Source organism: Kryptolebias marmoratus, linkage group LG2 (genome assembly GCF_001649575.2).
Source record: "Kryptolebias marmoratus isolate JLee-2015 linkage group LG2, ASM164957v2, whole genome shotgun sequence".
NCBI classification, from domain to species: Eukaryota; Metazoa; Chordata; class Actinopteri; order Cyprinodontiformes; family Rivulidae; genus Kryptolebias; species Kryptolebias marmoratus.
Window position 1 is genome coordinate 805,289 of NC_051431.1, and position 20,434 is coordinate 825,722.

Consider the following 20,434-nt stretch of genomic DNA (forward strand, 5'->3'; position numbering starts at 1 on the left):
GTCATATTTGCCTTTGGTTAAAGCTGGAGCCAAGGCTAGAAAAGCACAGAGTTTAGAAGCAGATGGGCTTTTCCTCTTCTACAGACCATCCTGATTTTAGTTCAGCATTATTGCACGACAGACTTGATATTCAGCTAGCACTCTTCGTTAATCTCAGACCCACTGTGACTGAATCTTGAACCTTAACCTCCCCGCTGCAGAAGGTGAGGCCTTAACCTCTGCAAAGCATAATAAGCTGACGTAAGATCAACTAATGGAAGCCACAGGCTCACAGCAGGATGGCACCGTCTCTCTTTTCTTACAACAGAAAACCAAGATAAGTGAGCCACAGTTACCTCCTCAGGCTGACCTAAACCAGGGATGAGCAGGTACTAACAATCAGGCCTACATAATGGTATTTCACTCATAAGTTCAGAGAATATGCCCAAATCTCAGAGTTCCAACAATCAATACTGAAGAAACTGCAAATGCACGGTTCAAAGTTAACATCATACAAGACATATCACTTCACAGAAGGAGGCTACATTGTACACATAAATTGTTTTTTTTACTTGTCCTTCAGTCATTTAAAACCTTTTCATTTCAAAGGAGCTGCAGTCAGAAACGTCTGTTTTTCTGCGGATCATCTTCACACAGCATGTAAACAATATAACTATCATATCAAACATGCTGGAACGACATCATTGAAATTTATTCTCCCGATTAAAACTCATTTGAATGTTTGTCAGAATTTAAGCATTTCAAACTATAACTGGGAAAGAAAGACAAAGTAAATTAATGATGATCTTTTCATGTCGAAAAATGATGGCCGCTTTGGTCAAACCTCGAAAATAATGTTCAGCATGACCTGATGCAATGTCAAGCTCAGAGTATGTGTTGAGAATGACTCTCACCTACTGCAACATCAAATTGTAGCTCAATATCTGTAAAAGTGTCTGCGTTGTAACCATTTTTATGTTAGCTAATATTGGTTAGCTGTGGTAGCCATCTTGAATTTGGTTGACTCCAAATGATTGTCAGTTGTAGATGTACATCTATTGATGAGTTTCCTTTAAATCTGACCAGTGGTTCATGGTATATTTTGCTAACAGACATTCTAACACAGCAGCACAGTGGTTAGAGCTGTCCCAGGATCGCTTCTTGGCCTGTGACCTTTCTGGGTGGTGTTTGCATGTTCTCCCTGTGTGCAGGTAGGTTTACTCCAGTTTCCTCCCACAGATCAAAAACGTGCGGGAACGAGAGTGAACATGTGAATGGTTGTTTGTCTCTGTGTCCATGTGATGGACTTGAGACCTGTCCAGGGTGTACTCCATTTGATTGTTTGTATAGTAATAACAGAAAAAAGTTAAAACTGTTAATAATAATTAAAAAAAAATGATGTGGACATACTCAAACAGCATATTTGAGTTGGGGAAACAAGCAGAGTAGTATTTCTACCTTAATTTGACATAACTTTGACATCATAGAACATTATTAATAATTTTTGTATCACTTGTCCCAGACACACTCAAACATAGAACTTGGCATTAAAGGATGTTTTGTTCAAAGTCCTGGGACAGATTTATCCAGGTTAAAACTTTTGGATAAGATTTGAATCCAGAAATAGAAATGAATGTAAACATGCACCTGTATTTGGTCCTCTGGCTAGAATCAGACACTGTCATGGAGTTACTGTCCTAAAATCTTATGGTACTGCGCAGGAACGACAAGAGCGGTGATTTGCCATCTAGATAAGACTTTGCCTTTCCTGTTTACGATTATACCTGCGACAACATCAGGATGTGTCAACTCAACAGCTCATGTCAGGGAAGCAGAGAACATCTTTGGAAGAAAGTGAAGACTCTTAAAAACCAGCAGTTCATTATATCTGAACGTATGCACTCCAGTCAACGAGCTGAGTTTGTGCTGCTTCACAGTTGGATTTTTAGTCTGGTCTTTTTTGCACCTTTCACTGGGTGCTACTTCACTTTCATACTTGACAGCTGCATGTATATAAAATGTTCTCAAGCTAACCTTTTAAACAGATTCTCCTGCAATCACAGCAAAATACAGTCTTCTATACAATTACATATGAACTGCACTATAATTACCACGTGTGCTTTTTTTATGCCATCTGCACTGAGCAACCATTCTGTTTCGAGTCAAACTTTCCTTGAGGCAAAACAGTAAAACCGTAATTACTTACACATTCATAGAAATGAAGTATGAGTTAACAGCCCCTCTTCTCCCCGTCAACGCTGCGCATGTGACAGTTTTTATAAGCAAAACTGACGACACACATATTTGTATTCAGTACAGCTGCAGTGGTGGATGAATGGAAACATGAAGGTTGTCTGCACCGTAAACAACACAGTAATAGCACAATGAATCTTTAATACCACAATCACTCCTTAAAAAAATAACTTTGCAACGAATCAATGCTTTGAGATGTAGCAGAAGGCCTGACCCGAAGGAAGCCATGCATAACAAGACCAAGGAGATGAAAACTGAAGAGAGAAGTGGAAAAAAATAAAATGGAAGCTGCGGAGTGGAGTAGATGATGAAGAAGACCAAAATAACAAAATGCTAGAGAAAACAAATTAATGTGGATGTGAAAGGGGGAAAAGGCAAAAATAGGTCAGGTGAAAAATTTACAAGGAATTAAAATAAATGTGAAGCAAAACACTTACATAACATCAGACGTGTGTCAGTTGATTTGACCTTTTGTTATTATCTTTGAAGGCATCCCCAATCAAGATGGCTGCCACAGCACACCAAGTTGAGCAAACACAGAAACAACCCTACCTCAGTCAGTTTTATAGATATTGATCTAAGACTTGGTGTAGTAGTTGCTGAGAGTCATCCCCAACTTATTATCAGACCAATAACTGATAACTTTGCCAATAACTATTAGAATCAACTCAGGTTTGTTAGTGAAATATCTCCTGAAAAGTCAAAGAAATATTAATTAAACTTTGAGAAACCAGAAAAGAGTGGAATGCTTCCTCCAGGTTGGGGATGAGCCTCTCCATCATGGAGGAGTTGAGGTATCCGGGAGTCTTGATGGTAGGATGGAGCGAGGGACGGATTGATGCCTCAGGGCCTCGTGAACAGAAATGAGGGTGTTGCTCCGGTCAGTTGTAGTGAAGATGGAGCTGAGCTGAAAGGCCAGACTGTTGGTTTACTGGTCCACCTACGTTCCAACCCTGGGGAGTGTCACTGGAGAGGGGGGAGCCTGGGTGTCCCTCCGCGACCTGTTGCCTCTGTGATCAACCGTTGATTAGGGGCAGAAGATGGGTAAATGGATCAGAAATTAATGTTTGAGTTGTCCTCTACAGTTGATTAACTATTGGACTCAACCCAATCCAAGAGGGCTGCCAGAGCCAACTGACCTTAGAAAGTACAAAAATGGCTTCAACTCTGTCAGTTGTACAGATATTGAGCTGAAAATGTGTGGTTCTGGCTCTAAATCGTACTGAACACACTTTGAGCCCAACACATTGTGCGACATCTTTTACTGACAAATCAGCAGAAAGTAGAGAGAGAGGAGAGAAGCAATAAAAGAAAAAGATGTAAGAGAGGAGAAATGGATAAAATAAAAGTGGAGGAATTTAAATTAGGTAAACAATAAAATGAGCAGGTGAGGCTGAGTGGAAATATGGGCCATGATGAATAAATAGGATGATAGAAACATGCAAAAACAGGAGGGAATAAAAATTGTAGAAAATGTGACCTAAATGGTGAATTGTTGGGGTTATTTATCTAAAGAGTGATAAAACAGGAAGCGTGGTACGGGCCGGTGGGGGGTGATGGCGGGTGTGTGGGGGGGGGTCAGGCGCAGGAATCATGTTCTTATAATGATGAAGGGATGTGGAAGGAAAAACCAATCACAGCTGGACCTCTCCAAACTCAGAGGAGAGGAGAGAAATTGCTATTCCCTCGAGAAACATCAATTCTATCTGCACACACACACACACACACACACACACACACACACAGACACACAGACAATGTGCATTGTGATGAAACACACTTTAACATGGCTGCAGAGAGAATTTACAATCAGATTTCTTTTTTTTTCCACCAGCTCAGGTAAAAGAAGTATTTTTGCCAGTAATTGCTCACTGAAACTGCTGCAACAGCAGGCCACGGTAAAAACACTCACACTCACACACACTTGGCCACTTTTGAAGTGTTTGTCTGCAGCTCAACATTTTCATTTATGTGTGTTTATGTCTGTCAGTACAGAGCTGTCTGCATAAATTGACCACTGGGCTGTCTTGCTTTTATTACTTCATGAACTGCAGCGTCTTGCAGGATTTATGTGTGATTTTATGTTTGTGTACGCCGTCCAAGGCCACAAATGATGAGCTTTTCCTGCTCCCTTCCTTCTGCGCTGGATGCATGGACACCCTTGTTTCTGTGTGTTTGTCTCTGTCTGTTGGTTTGTATCTTTTCAAGCATCGCGCCTTGTCTTCTCCTTGAAGTTTCTGTGCTACTTGGAGCTCTGAGGCATCAGATGTGATTTCTGCAGTTCATCTCTAACAGCTCCCTCCAGGGGAAACAAAAGCAGAGACAAACAGGATGAGTGAGATTCACCATATAGAGCATTTACAGAAACTGGTGGAATTGGTGTTGTTGTAAGCTTCAAGGATTCACACTGACTCAGACACACTGATTACCAGCTGAATGGGTGCTCAACACAAACACCTCAGGAGAGGCAGAAATTTACGGCTGGTTCTGTTACAGAGACTGTGACTGATATAAAAACAGTGGAGATATGGAACGTAGCATGCAATGTGGGTCAAATGTTTAACCAATAGTCATCAATGGCTTTTAAATAAATTTGAAACTTTTGATCTTAAATTTGCATGAGATTTGTTGTTTTTATGTATTTATATTTGATCTTAATTAGTTTTATTGATTTTATTTATTTTTATGAACTTGGCCATGACCAGAGTTTACCTTCTGTACTTTGGTTTTATTAAGGGTAAAGCATTGAAGCACCTTTTTGTAGTTCGGTCGTTATTCTTCAGTGTTTGTTACATTTGTTGAATCATTATTCCTCCCACAGCTTTAGAAAAACCCATAAAAACACCTAAATGTGTAGCTCAATGGGGAACAGAGCACAAGGACGTTTGATAGCAGTACATTGAAAGGCATAGTTGAAATTCACAAAAAAAGTCAAAGAACAACAGGTTTATTGTCAGAAGTAGTGCAAAGCCCAGCCCTGTTTGGAGGTCTGCAGGCAGCTCAGACTTCACAGCAGAAACATCATTTAAATTTAAACAGGTCACAGAAAGCTGGACTCTTCATGACTGAACTGACATCTTTAACAGTTTTTAGACAATCACAGTTAAGGATGGATCATTACTGAAAGGTTTTATCACAGAATGATGTGGTGATGTCACACACTGTTTAAACTGTTCAAAATTTTAAAAACAAACTCTTATTTCAACAAATTTTACATATTATATAATAAAATATAGACATTTTTGTCTTCTTTCACACAGTTGGTCTCTTACTGCTATAGGACTGATGGTTTTCTCTCAAATTCCCCCTGAGTGCAGAGTGCGCTCACCCAAACCCTCATTAACTTCCATTTTATCTGAACTCCAAACTTTTTCCTTAAAACTGAACGTGAAGGCTCTTTTTAACTTGTCCTTTCCCTTACATAAAACATGGAACATAAAAATTGACATATGGGACCTGCTCATAATTCAGAAAATATGACTTATAGTTTTTACACATTGACTGAAACTTAATTTCTAGTCTGATTTTCTGTCTATCCTTTTATGAGGGCTGTCAGTGGCTGACCAGTGTTACTATGGTGACCTTAATGAACCACTGGCACCATTTCTCTCCATCTTGGTTCTGTACTTGCTGGGATTGGACTCTTATGTATTTTTCTGTTTCCTCTGCGTTATGTTGCCTCACACCTGTTCCTTCTGTTCTCCTCTCAGCTGTTTTTCATTCTGCAATTAGGCCTTCATCTGTTTAGTGGGAACAAAATCAATGCTGCCACGCCGCAGAGAAGAACAGAACAGTGTTCAGGTCAGTTCAGTCTTCTGTGTTATAAAATAATTTGTTCTTGTACTCACCATGGGGGCTGAGCAAGGATCCTTTTCCAGAGCGACCCTCCTGACAGTACTCTTCTTCATCAGTTTATGTATCAAAATGTCCTGTCCGGTTAGATTATTAGTAAAGGAAGTCACAACCCAAATTATTATTGGGTTTGGGAAACGAAAGCTGATTGATATTAGAATTTCAGACAAAAGTTAAAGTGGTACCCTTCTATATCTCTTCCAGTTTTCCAAATTTATTTTGTATATCAAGATTCTTACATAATTTTTCCCTGTTTATTTTGTTGTCTTTGATCTGTTGTAATAATTGTTAATTCATGTGTGACCCTACTTTAAAACATTGTTCAGAACCCTATGACTTAAACAAAGTGGTGACCTTTAACAGTTTGGTTTCCTTTTCCTGTTGCTGTAAACTGAACTCATTTCAGTGGATTTCTACCTTTCAGATGTGGAACATTTCCTCCCGTCTGGGTTTGCTTTTGGTTCTTCCAACACTAAAAGCCAGTTATTGAGTGGTGTAATGATAGAGAGATGCTACCTTTCATCACTTAACTGTAAATAGTTGTAACATACAGTAGGGCAGAAAACAGAATCAAATAAGTCTTGTGTAAAGATTTAGCTTGACTTTATGGTTTACCATCTACAGTAAAGTGCCTCATTCTGAGGCAGACACATTGACAAACAGCAAACACACAAATAACCCTGGACACAATCATCAATGCCTGGCTAGCAGGCAGCAGTCTGATTTAGTGCAGCTGAATGAGCTGTAATACAAGTTTGTGCGCTGCTGTTTCATTGTGATGGGTTTCGTGTATTGTGCTGCAGATAAGGCGGCTGTGTCACTGCACTTTGCTGCATTGTTCCTGTGATAAGGAAGCAGCGAAGGGAGACATTCTCCTTTGCAGAAGACAGTGATGCTATCGATGGGCTGAGGTTGGTGGGAACATTAGGTGGGGAGAATGAGGGGGGGGGGGGGTTAGGAGGTGTGGTTGGAATAGATTGGCCAGAAGTGTGTTATCACTGTGTCTGTGAAGAAGTAGATAAAAAACAGGTGGATTGGTAAGAGTGGGAGGTGATAAACATGGTGTTCTTGTGTATTTTGGGACTTTTTTGAATACATTTTCACAACAACCTATTGAAGAACAGAAAGAATGGGGCCCAGTTTAGATAACAGCCATGGTTAATAACTCATCAATGCAACAAAACAGGCAGCACTTGAATAGCCAGTACTATTTGGGGATTTGTTCACTGATCTTAGGCCAGATTTGTTAATCTCTCTCTCTCTCATAATATATAATATCCACTTTATTTAAAACCGTAAAGTGGTGTAATAACGGTGACAACAGAAAAAAAACATGGTACCGGAACACTGGTACATTTTTTAACATTTTTATTTGTATCTTAAAGGTACATTTTTACACAATGAGGTACAAAAAAGACCTTTCAAGGTAAACCAGTGAACTTTAATGTATTGTACTTTTATTTTTACTGTGTACATGCACTTCTCGTCTTCCTCCGCTGCAGTCATCTGGGATTTTTCAACACAATCAAACAGGTCTTCAGAATTGTGTTGTGTTTAGATTTTATCTTCTGTTGCTGCTTTTTTTCACGGCTGTTAGCAAAATGCAGTTAAATAAAATTTCAGTAAAGTGAAATATTTAATATTATGTGAGCTTCTGAGAACACCTACCCCCAAATCCCATCTCCATAACTTCAGAAAGAGACCAAATATGAACAAAAAGCTGAGATATGTGAAGAAAAAATAATCGTGATGCACTCCCCACAGAGAGCTTCTGTCACAGGAAGGACTTTTCGCCTCTTCGGTTCTCTGAAGTAGAAATTTGCTTGTTAGAGCGCCACACAGGTCCCGAGGAGTCTGAGCCGCTGCCTCCAGCTGAAGTTGTGCTCAGAACTGAAGGTCTGGGCATAAAAGCGTGTAGAAAAACAGTCAGAGCAGGAACATAACCTGCGACTGAAGAGAAACATGCAGTTCAGTGTCCTTCTGCTGAAGCCAGTGAGTCTGCTGTGACCCAAGTTTCATTTCATATGGTACAAAAACTCAAAAAGGAAATTTTCACTGTTCACAGAAAATGGATTTTCTATTACACAATATAAGAAAATGTCCAGTAAGAAATGGGTTCAGTTGGAACATAAAGGAACTATAATAAAACAGTTGTATAGATAAAATAGAAGCAGATCTGTGTCATGTATTCAGAGTCAGTAAAGACTGATCTTGATGGTCACCCAGAGCTGATTTCCTGTTGAAAACAGCAGCAAAGCCAAATCTGTGAACTGTAGTTTTTCTTTCTTCAGAGCTTTTTGAATCGCAGACAGGGTGATGAAATCATGACTCAACTAAGCTTTATTACTGTCACAAACTATTTTTATAAAGATAAAATAAACCGCGCCGACATTGCTGCCCAGTGGACATTTATCCTCCTTCTGCACAAATACTTAAAAAAGATCCTTCAGATGAGGTTTACAGTATGTCAGTGGATTGTTTCCTACCACATGTTCATTTGAAAACTGGGAGTAACAAAGAAGGATTAGTGTAAAAGTAAAAAAGGAAGTGAGTATATGATGTTTTCCTGCTGTGAGCAGCTGGGATCTGAACACACGCTCTGTTCATGTCCTGAATTATTTTCTGTACAACAACAAGGTGTCACAACTCAGGGAGACATCGGAGCAGTGAGTGCTGCTCATCACTAACCAATGTTTTAACTTTTCAGCCCATCAGCCAGAAATTCAACATGGCCACTCTGGGGTTTTACTCCTACAACAGTCACAGTGTTTTTATACAATAAAAAATAACACTCTGCCAAGTTTAAAACTTTATATAGTGGCTTGTTTGTTTGTGTTTCCCATAAAATAATAAAAAACTGTGATAACAGTTGTTGGAGGATCCACCATCACTTTTTTGAACTTGTCACTGAGCAGCTCTGCTGAATCAGACAGTGGGTTTAGCACCTTGCTCAGGGGCACTTCAGCACCACTTACTGACACACAGCAGATTGAATGATTTTCCCTCTTCTAGTGGAGAGTTGAACTGTTGACCCACCAATCATGAGCCCACTTCTCTTTCCCCCTGGACTCGGAGTGACCTTTAACCCCTGATGATTAATGTAGGAGAGTAAAATTGATGAGACAGAAGAGGCAGAGGTTATTCTTCCTCTCTGTCTCACTTCTTCTTTCTGTCTTTGTTTCTATTTGTCTCTGCCACAGGCTTTTTAGTTTTAGAGATGTTAACTTAATGTAGTTTTCTCTCAACACTGATTAAAAGTTTGCTCAAACTAACCTCCCTCCTTGAATCTATCTCACTTATCAAGGCTTTGTGTCTTTCTCGTCTCAGTGGCTTCTTCAGGGTTTCCTGATCACTAGAAGCTGGCATAAAGATCTTCACGATGCATCTTGGGTAATCCAGGGCTTCTGTTCCTGTCAGGTGACTCTGGGGTACGAAGGTTACAGAGATAATTGCACCAACACTTAGTCTATCCTGACAAATATGAAGTGTCTCTTACAGATTTGTGCTGAAATCTGACAGAGAATATTTAAAAGTTTGAAAAAATTCAAAATGCAAAGTAGATTTTTCAGCATCTATTACACCTGGTCTGTACCAGGTATGCATCAGGTTTTTACTCTTTAGGTACTCAGTACTTACCAGGTGTGTACTGAGATGTATTCTGTACTGCTGTTGACAAATCTTTGGTTATGAGCTTGAATTGGCAGTCTGTGGTCGTTCAGCGAGACAGACTCCTGGTCAGCTGGTTTAATACTTCTCACAACAAATATCAAATTTTCTGATAAAATCAAATGTCAATTTTCCAGTTTGTTTAATCACTGTACTGTGTAATTATATCATAAATATAAAAATATACACTGCATTGCATCAGATTTAGCCTTAGGCTCTTTTTAATCTCGAGTCCAAGAAAAAAACACCAAGAAAAACTAAAACATCTGACATCAATAAGATAAAAAACAGATATTTAACAATCTCTCAGTCCTGCAGTGTGACTGCTGCTGCAACCAACATCTTTTTAGCAACTTTGAATGCCTCTGCAGCTGTCTTTTTGCTTTTTTTTCTCGTTTTTTTTTTGAATCTGAGTCTAATAGGCGTGTTAATGCCAGCTACCTTCATCGCTGGCCTGATGTTTCTGTTGAAACATGAATGTGATTCTAACACTGTAACACTCCAGAACCTAATAAATCTGTGTGACATGGGTTACAATCAAGACTTTGTAACGCGACGTGTACAAATTGTTAGTGGTTTTTAAAGCTGCAGTGTGATCCAGCCCACAGACAGCAGAGATGAAGTGATGCACAGTGATGCAGTGAGATGGAAACCTTTCTGTTTACAATCTGTCCTTGAAATCGATTTGTTCCCTTTTTGTCCCGTAGATGCCCTTGAGATTTCAGTCTTTAACTGATTCACAACCACATTTTATTTTAATGGTCACGGTAACATTTAAAGCACAGAAAAAGCAAACAGACATCGATGCTGCTGATATGATCTGCTGAAAACTAACACTGTTTAAAGTCCTCATTCACAAGGCAGATTGTGTTATTGGGTGCAGCAACATTAAACTTACTAAAATTACTGAACCCTTGAGGAGAAAAGAAATAATGGGTCCTTACTGACCTATCAAATACAGCTATTTTTTCTTTGCTTTGTGAATGTACACAGCTGCCTCAGGGTCCAGAGCACACGGCAGAGAGCACAGTCATTATTTCTACAGAAACCCACAAACCAACTTGGCACTCTTTCTGGACTTTGATTTCCTGGGTTGTATTGTTTTGTGTGAACAAATACTTTTGTGCACATTTCACATTAGAAAGCATAAATGAAAACAGAGAACTTTAATAGAAAAGGAGAAATGAAAATTGCACTCGTGTGATTTTATTGTTTTAAGAGTGGCTGATGTATATCAGGCCTGGTGGAAATCCGAACTTGTCACGAGTGGTGGAGAAGGAGGCGAACCCAGTGTGCAGACTCATCTTGGGAAATTTATTTATTTTAAAAGAAAAGAAAAAGCTGACGAGGCACAAATGGAAGTAAATAGAAAGCCGTAGCAGACATGGGCAGGAGCAGTAACCTAAACCAGACAGCAGGGAGACAGACTAACAAACCAGCGAGAGTGGAGGAGATGACTGGGTTTTAAAGGCAGAGGGTCATTAGGTGAAGTGAGCACAGGTGAGTGATAACGAGGAGCAGGTGGAGATGGGCGTGGCAGGAAAACGACTGACTGAGGAGAAGTGAATGATGACAGGAAACAAAGACACAAGGAACAAGAACTGAACTAAGACCAGACTAAAACAAAGATAACTAAATAAAATAAACTCAAACTGAAACATGAAACAAAAACCCCAAATCCTGACAGCACTTTGAAACTAACATTCTTTAAAATGATGCAGTTTGCCTCCCACCTTACATGCTAAAGTTTACAAACCAAATAAAAACACTTTTCTATTTTGCATTTTTATGAGATTTCCTGTCTAAATATGCCAGTATGTGCCTGTATCAATATGTATGTAAATAAAAGAGGTTTTTGTTGTTTACTTATTTTTGTAATGGATTATTTTCTATGCTTTTATAGTTATATGTATTTTTCAAATTGTCATTTTGCTCTTGTTAAAAAGCACATTAGGTTGCTATGCAAAAATTATTTACTGAACAGGTTTCTTTACCTGCTTTTCCATGCAGAGAAGCTGTTTCCAGCTGATATTGTGTGAGAGGTGCGGTTCTGTCTATCAGCTACTATCACACCAAACGATAGTAAAATAACAGTTAAAAACAGATTTATTTGACTACATCAATAACATGTAAGCATTGCAAAGAAGCATGCATATAAATTACATCTTTAAATTCCAAAATAAACATAAAAGTAGCAGATACAAGTATTTTTATACCCTTAAAGGATAGACAAGACTTGATCATTAATACAATCTTGTTTTAGCTTCAGGTTCTTTTTTTTACCAGCTGCTGAATCTGAGACTAAAAGGAAAAAGAATCATCAATCAGGTATATTTGTCATGATTTCTAGTATTTTTGGGTTTGTTCTTAGTTTAGTTTTGGGTTCTTGTTTTTCCTGCTTTCTTCAGTTTTGTTTTTTCCTTTTGAGTTTTATTTTAGACTTTTGGTTTTGTTCTCATGTTCTGTCTGTCTCTGTCTTAGTTTGGTATTTTCGGTTTGTTGTTTTGATTATTGTCTTGTTTCAGTTTATGTTATTGTTTCAGTTTAGTTTTCCTGTTTATGTTTGCCATCACTATTCACTCCTCCTCAGTCTACTCCTGCCTTCTGCCACACCCATCTCCACCTGTTGTCAATCTTCATTACTCACCTGTGCCCACTTCACCTGATTATCCCCTGTGTATATAACCTGGTCATTTTCTCCACCACCCCGCTGGATCATTGTTGTTCTGTTTTGTGTTCCGCTTTGTTTGCTCGTTGTCTTGCCATGTCCCTGCCTTTTGGATTTTGTTATTGTTAGTTTTTGCTGCCTCGTCAGCCTTTTGTTTTGTTAGTTTTATTTTATTAAATTTGTTTTTGTTCCTTTATAAACTATGCGTCTGCGTTCTGGGTTCGCCGCCATCTCTCCGCCGCTTGACAATATTTGTATTCAGACACCAACTCAATCTCTGAGCTGTGAAAAGTGGTGACAGTTGGAGGGTTCAAAGATTTTGATCGTAGGTTTTGTTTTCTTCTAGCATTCAAAATTAATTTAAAATGGCAGAAAGTGTGCTGAAGAGAACTGAAACATTATCATAGCTGATAAAATGTGTGAAAATGTGTGGATACAACAGCGTGCATCACAGTGTCATCAGCATAAAATGTAACTTAGCATTTAAAGCTTCTGGATCAAGTCTGTTGATATTTACAATAAATATCAACAAAAGTGATCTCTGTTAGAAGTTAGAAGTGATACCTTCTGCTTTCATACACTGAAATCTGTTCGAGAAATAAATTATTTCCAAATATGTTGCCTTGAGTAAAAACTAACAACAGTAAGAGTGATTCTTAAATGTTTTATTAATAGTTATCGTCTTTTAAATGAAGTTTTCAGAACCTTTTTGTGTTGTGACAGAACCAGCAGAAGCCACTTGGAGATCATTTTTTACACTCAGTCCCTGGTAACAAAGACATTAGGCATGATTAAATCTGTGAGAAAATTAATTTTTAACCACTGTTTCTTGGTGTTTGTTTGGAAACTGCATTTTGACTTAGAGTTGGAGGATTTTTAATGATTATTGGCCAAATGCCCCAAACTGCAGTGATTTCTCTGTGGAAAAACAACCACTCTACAGAAACAGATGGAGAGAGCCAGACCACTAAAAACTGTCTTGACTGTTTGAGTGTCAGAATACATTTGGGCGCCTTGTGCAAGAAATGAGAGTCAGATGTATCTGCAAAAGGAAAATATAAACTTCTGTTTTTAAAGTAATCGAGTTACACTAAAATCTATTCAGCTGTACTGTGTGGAAATCATCTGATGAATCACGTCACATTTCTTCTGTTTGTTTGTTAACTTCTGCACCTACAATCACAAACTGGAATTAGATCTTGTATTTTTATTTGTCTGTATTTGATAGGTGGATTTCCAGAAGTTAAAGGGAGTGTGCAACAACATGCCACTGTTTAAGTTTTAACCCTCTTCATGGGAAAAGAGCAAAGACCACAACCGTTCCCCTAAACTGTAAAATGCAAATGACCATAATAAGACTCCAAAATTTGTAATTATAAAATGTTCCTCTGTGATTCAAACCCTAATTATAGTTTAAGTTTGGATAATGAGAAAATTATTTTTTAAACTATTCGTAAAATAGTTTAATGATAACTTTTGGTCAGTAATTAGGATCATGTTAAAACATTTAGTCTTTAGTTGTTTAAACTTCCTGCTGTTTTGTTGGATGTGTTGGAGATTCGGAGTGATGAAAATGAACTCCACACCTGTGCATGAAGCAGGTTTACTTCTTCACAACAAGTATGATGACCTGTGAGATGAGCATATTTCACTCCAGAGAAGGCTGTTTGAGATAAGAAATAAGGTAATGAGAAGGTTTCTCCTCTCACTCATGTAAACAATTTTCTGACAAATGTCTAAATGAGCGATACCTCCGCAGAGGTGAATGCTAATCTAAAATTGAGCCTGATTAAGGCTCTAAGCTTTGTACTTACACAGTAAGTAGGCCTAATTATGGGTTTAATTATGTTTGCTGTTTGTTTGCTTCAAGGAACGTTAGACACCACCAGGGTTCCAGCAGAAAATCTCAAAATCTATTAAATAAAGAGCTAAAATGGTCTCATGTACCACCGTCCACCTGCAACAAAGATAATGATTTTATAAAGACAGTATTTTATTATCAGAGCCACTTGATGTTTGTGAAGGTTTTTTTTTGTTGTTTGTTGGTTGTTTTTTTAATATACTCCTATTTTCTAAAGCAGCCATCAGAGTTTCCTGAATACCAAGTGGGAAACGAATCAAAAGAAGGATGTGCACCTATTACTAAATTCATTTTGTCAAACACAAACAGAACATACTTTTATAAAGAAAGTGGAAGGGAATTTAGTCCCTTACATGAAAACCCTGTTTGATCCAAAAATGTTCTGATGAACATTAAACAATAAACATTTATCTTTCTAATAATCCTATTAGGGAATATAAAAGTCTGCAGGAGATTCAGTTCAGCCTGAAGTTTTTGACACCTTTCATTGCCAACTTGTAAATTAATTCTTGATTGAAGAGTCTCTCACTTCCCTGCTGCTTCACAATGAAAGATGATTATTTTGATTTGATGTTTAGTTTTATAAACTTTAGTTGTTTTAAAGCAACAACTACTGAACTTGTTAACATTTTCTTAAAAGAAACATCCTTCTAATTGTGTCTTATTCAGGCTTACCATTTAAATTTTACACTCTTTTTGTAAGAACCCAAGAAGACACCGCTGTCGAAAGCAAATCATAAAGAAATACAAATTGGAATTTGCCGAACTGCATAATGAAAAGCCACAGAGTTTCTGGGAGGATGTCCTTCGAATAGATGAGACGAAACTGGAGCTTTTTGGTAACATCTCCCATCAGATCTGTGTCTACAGACATCAAAAAATGAAACAAAGAGCAGAACCCTGAACCTACAGGGGGACAAGAAGGAGGCTCGGTTCTGTTCTGGTCCTGAATCTGTTCAGGATCCAATGAAACCTCAAGACTATCAAGGCTTTCTGGAGCTCAGTCAGAAAGCTTGGTCTCAGTATCAGGTTCTCCAAAACACTCCGCTAAAAACACCAGGAACAGGTCAGAACCAAACATTGGACCGTTCAAAAGCAATGACTGATTTTTATTAGTTGATTTAGGTTTTTTTTTTTATTATTGTCTTTGTGACTTTTGTGGGTTTTTGTTTTTTAACAAAAGGGTATAAAGAAACATATCTGTATCTGTAGCTGACATGTCTGACTACAGAAGGTTTCTTCCTGTTGGGATTTTTTATTATTATTGTTGCCAGATGCTGCTCAGAGGGATTTTTCTTCAGTGTAATATTCCCTGAGATTAATTTTGTTGTAAATTTGCACAACAAAAACAAATCTGTAAAAAGAATAGAGGGATATTGAGGGATTAACAGAGTGGAGAGACAAGTTGGTGCCAAACTAAAGGTCACTGTGGATCAAACAGTGATCCTCTGAAATCTGTGTACTGCTGCCAGTGTGCCTCAGTGTGTGTGTGTGGTCTGGAGTCTCTTTATTTTGGCTTGTAATGCAATGGCTGATCTGTCTCTGTCTGTCTCTCTGTCTCTCTCTGCAGTGTGTCAAAACTCATTAGCAGCGCTAACACCAGAAGTCCCAGCCCCTCACATTCTTACCTTCTCCCTGTTATCACCTTTTTGTTGCAATAATTGCTCATCAGTTCACAGCCACATTAGTCACAACATGATTAGCCATATTTTGAGGGTTGCAGCTCAATGGTCAGTGTCACAGTCTTCTTATTGTGAGTCTGCAGGTTGTGGCAAGAATGGGTTTGAATGAGACCAGCTGCTTGTATCGTACAGTTGCTTAGCATGTGGGGCATACAAATATCATATTGAGACAGTGTTGGGATAAGCAAGCAACCAGTCATTGTGAAGGTTCCAAATGTCCAAGAAGTACCACACCAAGGGAAGGTTGCACCAATCATTACAGAACTCCATGACATCTGCGTCTGGCTAAGGACACAGGTATCGGACTGTTTACTATACCTTGTATAGTACAAGCCAAACTACAGGTACACCATACCATATGTTAGTATTACCATAGATGACCAATATGCAATTGTATGATGCCACCGAGGGGAGGGGACCACTTTCACCAATTCTACTTTCTTTCAAGATAAAACCCATTCACATGTTGCATGAGTCTATGGACTGCCTGGGTCATTTTAAGGTCCTCCTTTGGCCAGCCGGGTCCCCTGATCCAGTCTAACATGTGGGATCAGCTCAGAAATCAACACCAACCCTACAAACATGAGACCAACAGTGTACTGTCAGCTCTGAATTTAAAAATAACTCTCCAGTGCCACAAGATACTGCAAATGAATAACAACTTCCTAGAATGTTGCACAGTTCTGATAAAGTCAATCTAGACTGTCAAGAAACCTTTCAAACTCTACAAACCCCTGCCTGTATGTTCTTATGAAGATATATTTTTAATTTTAAGCTGTAAAACCAGCACTGAGTTCATGAGCTGTAAATCAGCAGTTTGATCTCAGACAGATGCTTAATGAGGACTGCATACAAAAATTGAAGTTTTCAAATGCCTGTAGTTTTCTATCCAATCTTACTTCTTTATTCTTTTTTTCACTGAATTGGTTTTCTCAGCTTGTTCCTTTGAGATGTTAGAAAATTAAACACAAGACACTGAAGTTCAGACAGACTCTGTTTAGACTGCAGGGCTTGTTGGATGATGTTATATTACATTACTGAAGGCTTCAACTTCATTCATTTCTCTTTGTCAAGGTTCTTTTGTAGACATATACCTTCAATACTACACAGACAAGGTGCAAATTAAAAGAAAAACGACACCCCAAAACACTGATTTCAAAAAGATAGGTTTTACTTTGGGTTAACACATGCTTGTTTGAATTATCAACATTTGTTGCTCATCAAATCAGTGAAATAACTAAACATAACAACAATTCTTCTAACCATCACAGGGACTCGTTTAAACATCACAGAACCACCTCTAAACAGACAAATGTGTTTTCACCTGAAGCAGCCCTGACCAGGCAGAGGTTAGTTCATTTGAGCGTTTGCCAGGAGCCTGCCAACCCCTGGCAGCGCTATGAGCTCATCTTCTATTTGTTAGACCATATTTGCCCTCTGGATCTTCTCCTCCTCTCTACCTTTGCTCCAGTGATCTGTCATCACCTTCAACTTATTTCCTGGAGAAGGAACTTGACTGGACCTAATTAGGGAGGAAGACTGTGGAGTTTCAGCAGGAATGTTCTTCAAAGCTTGTAGAAATGAGACCTTTGACTAAATCGGAAACACGTAATTCAGACGAGCATTGAAGGAGACAGATCTTTCCCTTTTTTCCCCACAAGCTGACAGAGGTCTCCAAAAAAAATTATTATTCGTCAAAATACAACAAAATGACAGTACGAAAGCCAACCTATAAGTATCTCTTTTGAGGTATTTCCTGTCCAGCTGATTCTAAAAGATGAAGTAAGACCTTTGGTTCCACTTCCCCTTTATTCTCCTGGTTGAAGTGTTTTAAAAGATGGTGGTATAAAAACAAACTACTCTCAGTAATGCTTGAAGACTACAGTATTCACCCCGGCAGTCCTCGACAGCAGACAACAAATGGACCTCAAACCAGTGCAGGTAAACTATTACATTTCACCATCTGCAGTGTAGCTACTGATAGCTGGAAATGATTCATCATTCTGGAATAATCTTATTAAGTTGGGCTTTTAAACTGTCCAGATTAATAAAACACCTTTGATATAAACATTAACATAATTTCAAGTTGCCCAGCCACACACCAGCTCCTTAAAACATGAATTATTCTGTTTTCATAAAGTTTGAAAGGTTTTAGAACTGTTGCTTTCATTAAATGATTTGTAAAAAAAAATATTATTTAAGTTTTATTCTATTTGCTTCAGTTAATAAGACAATTGTTACCAAATATAAAAAGCCTTTATGTCATACTCTGGATAGAATAATGACAATTATTCAGAAATCTCAGATAAGACATAAACCATTAGGTACCAACAAACAGTTCTTAGGTAATTTATTTATGATGTTAAGTGAACTATGATGCTTCTGAAGAGAAGTTGCTGCTGAAAACAAAACAAAAAATAATGAAGTTTTGACTTTCTACCCACATCAAGTCACATTGCATCTAATAAAAACAAACGGATGTGTAAATGAACGTGTCTGAACAACCCTTCAGTTAATTCTCTGTATTTGATTTTTTACTTTGGTTTTCAGCTGTTAAGTTGTTGAGACATTGATCAAGAATGAAAGCTGAATTTCCTACAAGTATACACTCTTAATCAAAAGACCAAGAATTGAAAAAAAAAGAAAAACAGATCTGTATTTCCATTTTTCTTATTTTGTTATAGTCCTATGGTTGTCATCTGGTGGCCTCCAGCCTAAACTCATTTCATGGGGCATACAAAATATCAAAGTTTTATTAATTATTATTGACAAAAAATACATTTTTCTTTAAAGCCTGTTTAGTTGTGATATATCTAATTTCCACACATTTAAGCACACTGTAAATAGAGAAACAAAAGCCAGGACGTTAATGTTTTTAAAAGAGTTATATTAATTGTTTTCCAACAAAAACACTTTTAAACACATTTTATCTATTGATGAAAACTGTAAAGCAGTTAAATTAGTTTTTAAATTACTTGCCCTACTTGTAATTTTGCTTGTAAACTGTTGGTCACTAAAAAAAACACAAATTACAAAGTAACTTCATTCTGACTTCACCTCCAGCATCATTATGAACCTGCAGAAAACATGATGAAATCGCAAAGTTACCACAGCTTCCAGATGGTCTTGTTAAGAATGGATCCTTTGAGGAGGGTCACATGTGTGTGTAATGGACAGCCAAGCATCGGAGATGCCAAGTGACATTTAACAAGCAACTTGGCAACAAGGGTGCTTCTTCATCTGTAGCACCCTGAAGATCCTCAGAGGAGGATAATGGATAGCTAGGAGAGTGAGAGAAGGGGAGTAATGACCAATAAATCACAGAGTAGTAACAGTCTGGGGAAAAAAAATCAGAGAGAGAAAAGACTGAAGTCAAGATGGAATGATAAGGAGGGAAGAAATATCTTCATTGGTTTAAACTGCTTCTTTCTATCTGACTCCTTATGACAAGAAAAGAAAAAGACACAAACGTGTGAAGTCAGAGGCATGAAATTCTATTAGAAGCAGCCCACCTGGAAAGCTGTTAGGGAAAACTTAGAAAATATTATCAGCTAATGCAAAGCTCATGTAGAGAGCTGTGAGAGCTGGAGGACTCAGCAGAAGAGCTACAGCACAGAAACATCACTGACAACGCAACAATTAAAGAAGTTTTTTGAGTTTACAAAAGATTTTTTTTTTTTTTGCCATATAACAATCTGAGCTCATGGTTAGAGCCAAACCACAAAAAGGTGTATTCCTATTTGCTTTATTTACTTACTGAACTGACAACCGTTCAGAGAGTACTGGACCTAAGCATCAGACCCCTGTGACCCTGAAATGAAAAACAGGTAAAGAAGATGGATGGATGGATGGATGGATGGATGGATGGATGGATGGATGGATGGATGGATGGATGGATGGATGGATGGATGGATGGATGGATGGATGGATGGATGGATGGATGGATGGATGGATGGGACTTCAGGGATTTTGCTTAGACCACTATAGTTCAGCCTCAACTCGGTCTGCTGGTTTCCTAAAATAGATAACTTTTATTAATTGACTTATATAATGTATGTGGATGTTTCGGTACAGAGAGCTGACTCGACTTTTGTTGTGACTTGGTATTCTATAAATTAACTGAATGAATTTATTCTAAAGGTCAGATCAAATCGAATCCAATTTATTTATATAGTACATTTAAAACAACTGTCAACGGCCAAAGTGCTGCTCAAAAAAGCAACAAATTACAACAATAATTCAAAAGATAAAAACAATTTAAACACAAGACAATATAAAACCAAAAATAAATGTCAACTCTCATGCTGCATTAAAAGCCAGTCAGTGAAGGAGGAGCTGGTTCCAGTTCCTGGACAACTAAAGACCTGATCACTTCTGAGGATCAGCCTGGACCTCAGGACAACTAAAGACCTGATCACCTCTGAGGACCAGACTGGACCTCAGGACAACTAAAGACCTGATCACCTCTGAGGA